Here is a 12,052-nt window from a genome sequence, read left to right as displayed (position 1 = left end):
CATAAAGTACCTAAAGGGTATGCTACAGTTTATTCTCACATGGAGTATTGAGTTCAGAGCCGGCATGCTAAATGGAAACCACTCTACATACATTCACTCTCATTACATTTGCTGTACACTGATCAGATCAAGTGTAATATTGCCGTTCCTCTAGAGCTAAGACTGATTGTATGTTTGCAAGGAGTGATGTGTTCAGATCCTAAGTGTCAACTAACATGCTGTCATCACTTGTGAATAAATCTGTTCATGTGAGCAGTCTGATTGCAACGCCTATTAGCTGTGAGTGTATTTAAAAAGGTGGTTTAAATTCACCTGTATGAGTACAAAAGGTTAAAAAAAAGGGGGAAAAAACGAAAACCGAAGAACATTTAGAGGTAAAGCTCACAGCATGGCCCACAGTACAGCATCTCTATTCAGGCTGAAGTCCCTTTTTCTGTGTCAGGTGTTGAAATGCCCTTGTCACATTAAGTGGCAGATCTCAGGACACTTAACATTCCTCCCCACCCCCTTGGCAGATGCAGTGTTTTTAATGACATTGGTCTGCTTCCTGTCAAGTCAGCTGGGGGCTGATATGGGGAAAGTCACCTGTGGAAGGACAGTGGAGAAAAGATGTCTTGAAGGGCAGCACAGGAACTCTGCTGGGTTGTGACCTTAGCAGGAGTGCTACACTTACTGTACAGGGGAATCAGGGCTGCCACTGCACAGACACTGCACAGGGCAAAAAACACTTAGGGTTGTGCGTTCTTCCGCCGGTGTGTCTTCTCTAACATTAGCTCAGTGTTCTTTTAACTGGGCTCATAGGAATTATTCCATCGCTTGATTGAATGGTTTATGACAAACGCCCGAAGGGAAATATAAAAGTATTTTCTTAGCTATAAAAGGAGAAAATGTTCAGGTAGGAAGGACCTTAACAAGAAAATTGTTAAGAAAGACAAAGAGCTGGTGTTGAATAGCGTGTGTGTGTGTGTGTGTGTGTGTGTGTGTGTGTGTGTGTGTGTGTGTGTGTGTGTGTGTGTGTGTGTGTGTGTGTTTGAACACGTGCATAGATGCTTGCACACTGTGCCTCCTCCACAATTCAGGTGTGCTTTGCTTTCTTAAACTCTGGTCAGCTTAATTTAATCTTCAATTCAAATGAATCTGCTCCCCTCAGGCACTTGTCTCAGCACCTTCTGTCATTTCTTTTTCTCTTTAATTTTCTCTTGCTGGTCATTTTTCACAGAGAATTTTCCACTAGGCTATGAATATGTCCGCCAAGGTAGGGCAGAAAAATCTGGGCAGCAAGCATGACAAGATGAGAGAGGAGCTGGTGGAGAGAATCCCCTTTATAAAAGAGCCGACACGTCTGCATATATTTGGGGTTCTCTGCAGGTGAATGTATGGTTTCCCACGTGAAACTTGATGTGAGGGGGGAGGTATCTGCATTGCTATGCTGGTCTCTAATGGAAATAATATAAACTATATATTTTTTAAAAGGTCAGCAGACCAAACATTAACATTCTAGAGTCTTGCCCTATTGCTTTGGCTGTATGTTGGGCGCGCACTATATTAAAAGGTCTACAATTCCTACACCGTTTCCTCATTATGGACGTGAAAACCCCCAAACATCTTTGTGAATGTGTTAGCTAGACATGCAGCAGATATGGAGCAACATTAGCATTCACTTGGAGTCATGTTTGTGTCCCTGGTGAATGTAAGTCCAATATTCACTCTCTTTTTAGCACTGTTTTGCTTTGCACCAACTCCTGAGGGAAATATCTGGCTCTTTGGCTGCTAAATGCTCCACTATGTTCACCAGCTAGTTGCCAACTTTGTCTGTCTGCTGCTTGGTGCTATGAAGGTAGCATGCAGTGTTTTTTTTTTCATTTTTATTTTTAGCTTTTTCACTGCCTGCTGTGGTTGAAGTAAAACAAAAACAATACGTTTCAGGCTTGAAAACACTGAAAGACGTTAAAACGCTGTGTCGAGTTAAGGGAGACTGCAGAGTCGGTTGATCATTCTCTGTGGGTTCATCACTACTGTTAACTTCGTATTTATTGATGGTCCTTTACAGCTGAAAATTGCCTGAGTGTGAAAATTAGCCCTTTAACCCTTATAGTCATTGCTTTAAATCAAGTAGAATGTGCTCATCTCCAGCAAAAACAATGTGTAATGTGTCACTGCCTTCTTAAAATGGGATTCCCCTCACAAAAATAGGTAAGTAGGGCAAAGGCAAAGCAATCTGCATAAAGATGACAGATGACAGTGAAGAAGATGTAGCGATTGATTTTGTACATGATGGGGAAAAGACAAACCCATTGACTTAATTTTAGCTCTCTTTGTGTATCTGTGTATCAACGTTTTTGTCCTTAAACTAAATAGATTTGTTAATATTTAGTTGTAAGACGAGACAGTCAGCCTCTCAAAGCATCTATAGGCAAGGGCTAGAAACTTTCAGCTTGGGTCACTGCGATTACCAGTGAGGTAGAGCTTCGTATCATCAGCATAACAGTGAAAGCTAATAATGTAACCTAGAGGGAGTAGGCCTACATACAGAGATATTTCCCCCTTTGCTAAGCCCCACACCATGCTGCTACTCTGTCAAGCTGTCAGAGGTACCATGGGGCCCACACTGTCACGTACTGCACTCCCTGAAAAAATATGATCTGATTTCAGAGAGAAGCAGCAGGAGGGTGTACAATATGTGTTTGAAGGATATATCTAGGATGTCAAACTGATTCAGCAGTGAAAACAAGTTAAAAAGATAAAGAGAGACGCTAAACCACCACATGACCTGGTGATCAACCTGGTGTAGCATAGACGTGCTACCGCTAGTTAATGATGTGCTAACATCCTCTGCTAATGTTAGCGCCACCGATTTTTAAGAAGAAACCCAACGTTTTAGAAATGTATATCTCCTTCCAAACGCTCCTGTTAACGATTATCACTGTTACACAGCATTTAACCATGACTATAGCTCCAAATCCACAAAACCAGCCTGAAAATTAAGAAAATCTGAAACGATTGCATCACAGTCTGTGGAGCAGAGCTGGTTAGTTGTTGCCCACTGGTCGGAGCTGGCTGATGCTACGCTTTTATTGGCCAGTCTGCTTTTGAGGTGTGGGACCGAGGGAAGGTCGTTGCAGACACACCTTGCGGAGATCTGTACTCTACTGAGTGCACTTTTCCATGAGATCACTCTCTGACAGGTTAGTAATATTACATTTTTAACTAAAACTTTAAAACAAATGTCCATTCTTTGTTGTACCACCACAAGTCCCAGTTCGTCCTCTCTCACACATTGATAGTTCCTGCTGTGTGGAAACCTAATGTCCTCTAAAACAGGTACCACAGGGGATTCTGTTACTGAGTTTGAAAACAGCATTCATCACAAACAAACAATTTTCAGTATTTAAAAGAAGCAATAAGACGCTTATGATGCCCCACTGCTGCAGTTCAGTAATTGTGACAGCAATCTCCTCATTTGTTTCTCTCTCTCTCTGCTGGTTCCACCCTGGCTGGAATGAGGCTTCAAATACAAGACAAGAAATATTAACAGATTTGCTAGATGAAATCAAGTCCATCAATCTCAACAAATGTATCCACAGCACAATGGCTCTCAGCAACATTAATCTTTCTGATGATCTTTTCCATCCTTTCAAGGTTCAGCATCAACAAATAGGAATTTAAATTTGACGTTGGAGGAAAGTAAAAGTCATGCTGATGAAGAATATGCTATTGGTGATGCCAGAAGGGGTGTTAGTGATGAAAGTACCTTACCTGGCTCAGGATTTCATACGGCTTTTTACTGGATCAGAGATAACACTGGCACACTGTGTAGTTAGGCACAATTTAAAAGCCTGTTCTGTGAGAGAATGTAAAACTCTCAAATGCTGTTTTGCAGAGTAACGATCCCTCCACCAGTTTGTTCACCTTTTTCTGCATTTCTCAGGCATTTCCCATGAAGGGGGATATGTGTTGAACAGAGTATAATTTTTAAGCCTTCTCCGTATAACCCGATTAGAGGAACTCAGGAATATGTGCGATTGGAAAGCATCAAAATGTACCAAAACTAGCAATTTAGCAAGAGATTACTACTTCGGAGCTGTGATGGTGCTCCCCACAACTTTCTACTCATCCTCAACTCAGGTGTGTAATCAATGAAATCTCGCTAGATATTTGGTTTTGGGACTAAGCTGGTGGGAAATGTTTGATCTGGGGAGAGAAAACATGAAATATTCAATGATGTTTAGACATTGATGAGTACACAGAGACAGAAACAACACAATGAGGCTTCATAACGTTTCCCCTACATACTAACAATATGTGATAGAAACTGTCTATGGTTGAGAGCAGTGCTGAAACAACTAGTTGATTGATTAATGAGTGCATTGACAAAAATAAATGACGAACTGGAAATTTGATGGTCAAACAAAAATGGCAAATATTTGTGGCTTCCACCTTCTCGATTGAATAACTTTGGGTTTTAGAGTTTCAGCCAAAAATTGTCGCTCTTTCCTGACATTTTCCAGACAAATACATTTCTTAACTTGATCGATAACAGAGATGATCCTTAGTTTCATCCCTGTGCTTTAATACTAATTATATGTTATGAACATATTTGGCTTGGATTGATTGTCTTACAACAATCTAATACATTTCTCATCTACAACATCAGACGTCTGGACTTACTTTCATTGTGTTCAAAGTCATTTATTTCAGTCTTAAAATATGAATACAAAACTGCCCAACCTTTTCTGGTTATGTCTCTTTTAACAATAGCTCTTGACCTTTAGTGGAAGCAGGTGCTTAGAGCAGCTGTTGCTATGTAAATTTAATGAATGACTCTATAAGCAATTTTTAAAAAAGTGATTTCAGATTACATGACGTTAGCCACAGCTCTAAAAGTTATATCATGTTAGTCGTTCATGCATGAGTTATAACAACTTAGTTGTGTTGTTCTGATGCCGTCGTACAGTGGATGAGTTCAAATTCACATCCACTACTCTGTCCACTACTCAGAAATGAAACATCCAGATGGAAGTATTTTAACAAGCTATTGTAGGTTTCATCTAGTACCACCTGAACCTACTACACACATACCTGCTTGTACTCTAGCCCACGCCTAATTGTGCCTCTTATGTTCCACCGTCTCTAAATTCGCATTTCTTGCTTGACCTCACGCTTTCATGTAACCATTTGGGCGAGGCCCATGAATGAAGTTGACAGCAGGATAAGAAAGCACAACCATTAACATTTAATCCTAGAGCAGTGGGATTTGATTTTCAACATGTGTCAGCATAACGTTTTGCAGTGAGAAGACTACCTCAGCCAGCCAAGAGTTGAGTAGGAACTGGAAGAGAAAGACCAAGTAAAAATGTTTTAGCTATTCCTTTCATGCATAAACAGAGAGTCTGTCTGTACTGAAGCACTTTAGCTGCAGGGCTGAACAACTAGTTATGTGCAATGTATTACATAAGCTACATTAAGCAGCTACCCTCACAGTTGCATCAATAAGAGAGCCACAGGTTACATTAGTAGAAATCATTCTCAAAAGCTTTATACCCCATGTTTGATTCAGTACTTTCATATTTGGTCATAAAACCTTTCCCAAAAGGAACCCCAGCACATATTCATGTTGATGCAGTTGAGGCTCTCTGCACATCTGCATATTCTTGGCAGCTGCTCAATTAGTAATGGTAGGTCAAGCGCACACACCGCCTTAAATGAATTTACGATTCAAGGACATTCATTTGACCATTCTTGACATGGGTGTGTTTTTGTTACTTTCCTGGTAATCTTTATTTATTTATTATTTATTTATTCCTTTTAATGGGGTGTTTTGAGCACAGTCCAGCCTCAGAGAACATAAAAAAATGGCATCAACCGCATTCATGTGATAGGTGTTGGTCATTGGGTGCAATGTTGCATAGTGTTAGCGCCTTTCTCAGGAGTTTCATTTCTTCTCTATCACTAGGATGATGGCCAAATGGATGACCAACGTTTTTCATAGGTTTGGCAGAAGAGAGGCAAAGACTCACCAGACATCACATTCTGATGTAGATGATGTTCATTCTTTACGTTTATGATGTCAGCTGCTTTAGCTCTCTCCTGACTCAGAATCTTACAATAATCTTTCATCCTCTTAAGAGAGAGGAAAAAACTTTGCCTCAGAGAGCTCCTAAAATAGATCACGATTCATACGACGTGAGATTATCCACCACAACTTTGCAAAGGAGAACAACTGAAAGATCTCGAGGCAAGTCGTCAAAAAGAAGGAAAAAAGGGGAAATGAAGAAGCCACAGGGGTCCTTAGTTCACCTTTCATGTGATGTAAGGTGGCTCACCTCAGACAATGAGGAAAAGAAGCAGTGTATAAAATGTGGAAGTGATGGAAAATCTTACGGGTATATAATCTCTGTGGCAAAATGCTTTTCCTCAACATTTGATCTTTGGTCCTTTGTCATATTTCAAGGTATTTAAGTCCAATTTGTGTCAGTGAAGAGTGTGATTGTCTCTGCAAGGCTACAGCAGTAAGAGCATATTTGTCAGTAGTAAGGAGAAGCCAATTGTGCCAATGTAAAACCCTCTTATCTGACTGCTGACATGACTATTGATCCCAGATGCCATTCACTTGATTCTCTGATTTGCTTTTGCAGCTCATTAGGCATTCTGGAGAACTGTTGGAAGAGCAGTGAAACCCAAAGTGTAACCGGGTTTGATGAATTAATTGGTATTTTGATCCAGAATAAACATCAGAGTTTTGAATGTTATGCATGTGAGAATCTTACTTTACTCTTGGACATAACAACACAAAGTAATACACCATTGAAGATGCCATAAATCAGTGGTTCACAATCTTTTTTTCTTTACTTATATACCCCAACAACCCAAGAGTAGTTACTCAACACTGTTGATCATAGTGGATCATTTTTTATGCAGTTGAACTCTCAGTGCGTAGGTTTGCATTCATACAACTACTTGGAGTTGCTTACGCTGAACATTTCAACCATTTAGCCATTTCTTTCTTCTATCTATCTATTTAGCATGTATCTGTTTAGCTTTTTCACCATTTATCCATTAATTTTAGCTATCTATGTTTAGCTTTTCCATTAATTTTAGCCATTTCATAAGTTTATTTACTACTTTTAGTACTTTTAGCCATTTCTAAAATCCACCAATCCTTTATTTTTAGCTATCTATTTCAGTCACCCTTTTGTCAGATCCATGACCAATATAATATTGCCACTAGCCTATACTAGCTGCCTAAGGCTAATGTGTTGCAAATACAAAACTCTAAATGACTATTACTTTACGCTTCAGTTGGGCTAACTACAGTTGTGGATTCTGTTTTTTTTAAACTTTTGTACTTACTGTGCTGAACGTCTTACGGGGACATATCATTTATCTGTTGCTTTTGCACCTGCTTACAGGAAACACTTCCAGCTTCAAGTTCAGCTCCTTCTCTCCAGCCTTTACAAGAAGTACGTTTGGCTCGTTGTAGCTGTGCACTTACGTAAATAGTCCGTGCAGATGAAAGCTACTGAAAGCAATTTAAAGTCCACATTGATGTCCGTGTATGCACATATCTCATCAATGCAACTCTATTTGGCAGTTGACCATCAAACTAAGTGCCATCCAGCACCTTAGTACATTTTTAATTGCATGCCAGTAATTCAAAACGAATCCCCACCTGCTGATAATACATGCATTCACTGATAACTGAGGCGTGTTTCAAGGCTGTTCAACTAGATATTCATGCTTTGTGGAAATAACAATTTCCTGGTTGATAGGAAAGACACATTAAATAATATAAAACAGTATGGTACGCTTTGAAAAATGTTTGGCAATAATGTTAAGAACGTATTCTGTAAAGTTAACACATGCTAACTCAATGGTCTTTATAGAAAAGCTAGGCAAAGGTTATTGTCAGTGACTACGATTTACCTGCTGTATTACTTAAGGGCAAAACTATTATTAACAAATTACTGTAAAAAGCAAAAAAACATGTTGTATTAAATGCATTATTCATGTTTTCCGAAATATTGGTCTTAAATTCAGGAACGTCCCCGTAAATTGGGAAAGCAATTTTTAAGGTCAAGCCTGATGCTGCTTTACACATCAGAGGATGATCCCAGTCACTTCCACACAGTGGGGCATATACAGTTTACTCCGTACTCTGTGTCAGCTGATACCCAAAGCCCAGGAAACGTATCAGTATCGGGACTGTAAATGTATAATTCTCTATGTTTTTGATTTGTTCCATCAAGGATATCTTGAACCCAGGTTACGCCACTTGAATATTTGAGTCTTAGTTTGAGACTTCCTCGGGATTCAGACCTGGACTTGCCTCAACTACAGCAGAGCACGCACACACACACACACACACACACACACACACACACACACACACACACGCAGGGACACACTATTACTTTCTTTACTTCATTCCCCCTCCGAAAATGTAATAAACTCTCAAGCAGTGTGTGCTTGGTGTTTCTGTGGCAGAGAGCAGAGCAGTTCATTCGGCTTATCTCTGTTAAATTTGCCCACCATGGATCAGCATGGGGAAATCAACCCTGGAATCCGTCAAAGTTGGGCTTGGCAGGATTTGGTTGTTCATTAATTACATTTTGTAATGAGTATTTTTGTTGAACATGATCATCACACTGGTAGTATAATGGTTGTTTATTTCATGGCAACACAAAAATATCCATTGCAGTCTTTTCCTAATGTCATCGGGAGGAACATTAAATGAAGCTTTTAGGGTTTTGAAAATAAGTTGTCTTTCTCCTTGAAACATAGAGGCCCGGGGAATATCTATTAGGGCCTTAATTGATTGCAAACTCGCGGTCGCGAGTCACATCTCAATCTGTCTTGCTCGGCTCTCTTCGACTCCAGCTCGTTGGTGTGTACAGTGGGTCATAACATGCGTGGCTGTGGCTGGTTTTGTGGAGGGTGAAGAGCAATGATTTGATCACGAGACCCAGGCTGTTTAAAATAACACCAGTGAGTTCACAAGGGCTCACACAGAATGAGGTGTGGACGATGGTGTTTCTTGTAGAAGGATGAACAAATGTCACACAGGCATTAAAAGAGAGTAAAAATGAGGGAGATATTTAATAGCGCTCACATAAATGGGTGTGTATTCAGTTCTGAAAAGGGCTGTAGAATATCTATACGGTATGAAAACTGTTTCGATCCTACTTGCAATTTTAGTAGATGTTGCCCCTGTGAGCGTTTTTGTGATGTGCCAGTGAAAAGTCATTCAGGCATCAGCGAGAGTTATGGAGGGAACGGAAAGATGTGAGAGCAAAGGCGATGAAAGGGAGGGTGAGAAAAGGGGACAGCGTGAAGTGATGGGAGAGAGAGAGAGAGAGAGAGAGGAGAGAGAGAGAAAGCTGGACTGAGATAAGAGATGAAGAGGGAGAAAGAAACAAAGGGAGAGAATTGAAAATTATTATTTATTATAGTAGTCACAAGTGTCACACCCAACTACATACATCTTCCCTGAGACAGTAAGCTCTGACTAATGCTTACTTGTGAACATGAAAACGTTTCACTGTTATGTGTTTTTGTTATATGCATATACATTGGACTTGTTTGACTGTCGTGTATTGCATTTACAGTAGGTCTTATGTTTAGTAAGACCAGACCATGTACGTAAATAGAGATGACTTGATTTGCTTGATTAATTAAATCCTTTGTTTACTGCTAGTGTTCTGATTCATAGTTTTTTGGTAATATTTTCCCTTTCATGTATAATAAACATAATCTTTTGCCACACTAGTTAAGCATTTCAAACATATTTGGGATCCCTTGCACCCCAGTCCAGATGTTCAAAACCAAGATCATCGTATTCTTTTCAGTGACACTACAAGAATGATACTTTGCGCATGAAATATATGAATTAAACACGTTCTAGTCCAAAGTCCAACCAATTTGAAACGGCAGGATAATTGTGTGAAACAAAAAGCAGATATTATAATATTTTTATATTTTGTTTTGTTTTGTTTGTTTGGCTTTATGCCTCTCAGTGTGCAGCTAAAATTGAACTAGTGTGACATCTGACTTATAAAGGTCTTGGCTAATTGTCACTTTTACACTTTATACTTTTACATTCTTCAATTTTACGTTCAGGTTTATTGAAACATGTCGCAAAAAACAAACCAGTAAACGTCAAATTATGAAAACTGTGTGTGCATGTTGAATCTCGCTACTGTTAGAAAGAAGCTGTTTAAGAAAATAGTTTTTCTGCTCAGATAAAACGGTGTCAAACTTAAAATCTGTACATCTCTCATGAAGTGATAACCAGCCAGTATGTCAGCCGTCTCTCTATCAGACAGAACTGGAAAGGTGCCTGGGCAAGCTGGGAAACAAACAAATACTTTAAAAGAAATAAAAAATTGAGAGATGTTAAGGATGCTCAGTCGTGCAGACAGGACAAAGTCAGTAACGTAATGGAATTGTGCAGCTGCAAAATTTAACAAGCTCTTTCATTTTCAGTGTGGGAAGACAGACTGATCTGTATATTTCAGTGGCAAAATAAACTTTTGTCGTTGTCTTTCAGAGTTGTGTTGATGTCACAGTCAATAGAGTCAGTGAAGTGTTTATTTCCAGAACACCGGGTCGGTGCCTGCTATCTCGTTCTTTTATTCGTTTAAGCGTAAAAAAAACATGATTTTGTTTTTTGCTCAGACACACCCAAACATGCTGTGCTGTCGGTGCGTATTTGTGGTGAGCACTAGCTGATGTGCCCCTTCAAAGCTTTTACAAGCATCCAGAAATTTTAATGAATCCTAATGAATGGATCATGAATCTCATTTTGTTTTATGGTGTTTTGCCGCTATGATCGCTGCGGTACGGCAGCAAGTTTGCACATGCTGTTTAATGCAAAAACCTCTGTTTTGCATTTGTTTGTTCTATTTGATATTTTCATGTTGATGGTCCGAAAATACTCATTTTCTGTTAATCCTTTTCAGGGTCACAGGGGGCATCAACCTATACGGGTGTAATCAATAACATTAATCCTGGCCCTCGTCCATTTATGTTGGCCAGGACTCTGGTATTGTGCATGCTGGCTCACCCATAGTTAACTTTATCAAATACACCTGCTATGACATGTCAAAATAGCTGCTTTGAAAATGGCCTATTTAGAACCTACCTGACCTCTATGTGTTTTGAATGTAGGCGGAAAAAATAGCACAGGAACACAAGAGAACTTGCAAAACTCCACTGTTCACCGTCTGCAGCCCAATTTCATTAAAGCTGCATTTGATCTGATCGTATCAAGGAGGTTTAGATTATACATTAGGGCTCTCTATGGAGCACAGAATCTCTTGCTCTGATAGATTGTATGTTGCTCCGGTACAGTGCAGTACTGATGTGAGCCCCGGCAGAAGTGTGCATCTCGCAGGTCACTCTGTGATCCAGCTCCAGGCAATAGAAGCAAGGCCAGTCAGTAATGCAGAGGCAGCATGAGGTCTGCAGCATAGCGGTCAAGCTGCTTGGGCTCTGCTGATGATGCGAACGTGGCTCACCAGGAGATGGATCTGTGAGCCAAGCTCCTCCCTGGCTCTCGTGAGACACCCCGGGGCCAGAATGAGAGTCTGTCAGCACTGTGAATCACCAAACAGTGAAAGATGTTGTAGTCAAGATAAATTCTCGGGTTTCAATACTAATTTCGAGTGGTGACATGTTACTTGTCATGCTGTTGTCTCCTTCCAGTCTTTAATTAGCTTAGTTGGTCAAACCTAGTGGGAATAGTTTCCCAGCTTTGGCATGTGAGAGCTGGCTGTGGAGCTTTGGTGCGCCGTATCGAGGAGTATGTCTCCATCTGTCTTCTTCTCTCCAGGGAGCAGAGTTATAGAGACCTATAGCTTTGATGGTACAAGAACAAAATTAATCCTGGGATGCCCTTTGACCAAGCAGACCATTACTGGCTCAGCCATGACAAGGCTTCATACTGATCCATATTGTTGTCCCTCAGCTGGGAGTTACATGCTGGACAGACCAGTAAACACAGCCAACCAGAAACACTAGAATATCTTTGTATAATTTTATAAATCAAGTGAAA

This window comes from Anarhichas minor, unplaced genomic scaffold, assembly GCF_050575085.1.
Source record: "Anarhichas minor isolate MPS153535 unplaced genomic scaffold, ASM5057508v1 ptg000017l, whole genome shotgun sequence".
Lineage (NCBI taxonomy): Eukaryota > Metazoa > Chordata > Actinopteri > Perciformes > Anarhichadidae > Anarhichas > Anarhichas minor.
The sequence above is the reverse complement of the archived record's forward strand: the minus strand, read 5'-3'. Positions refer to the sequence as shown.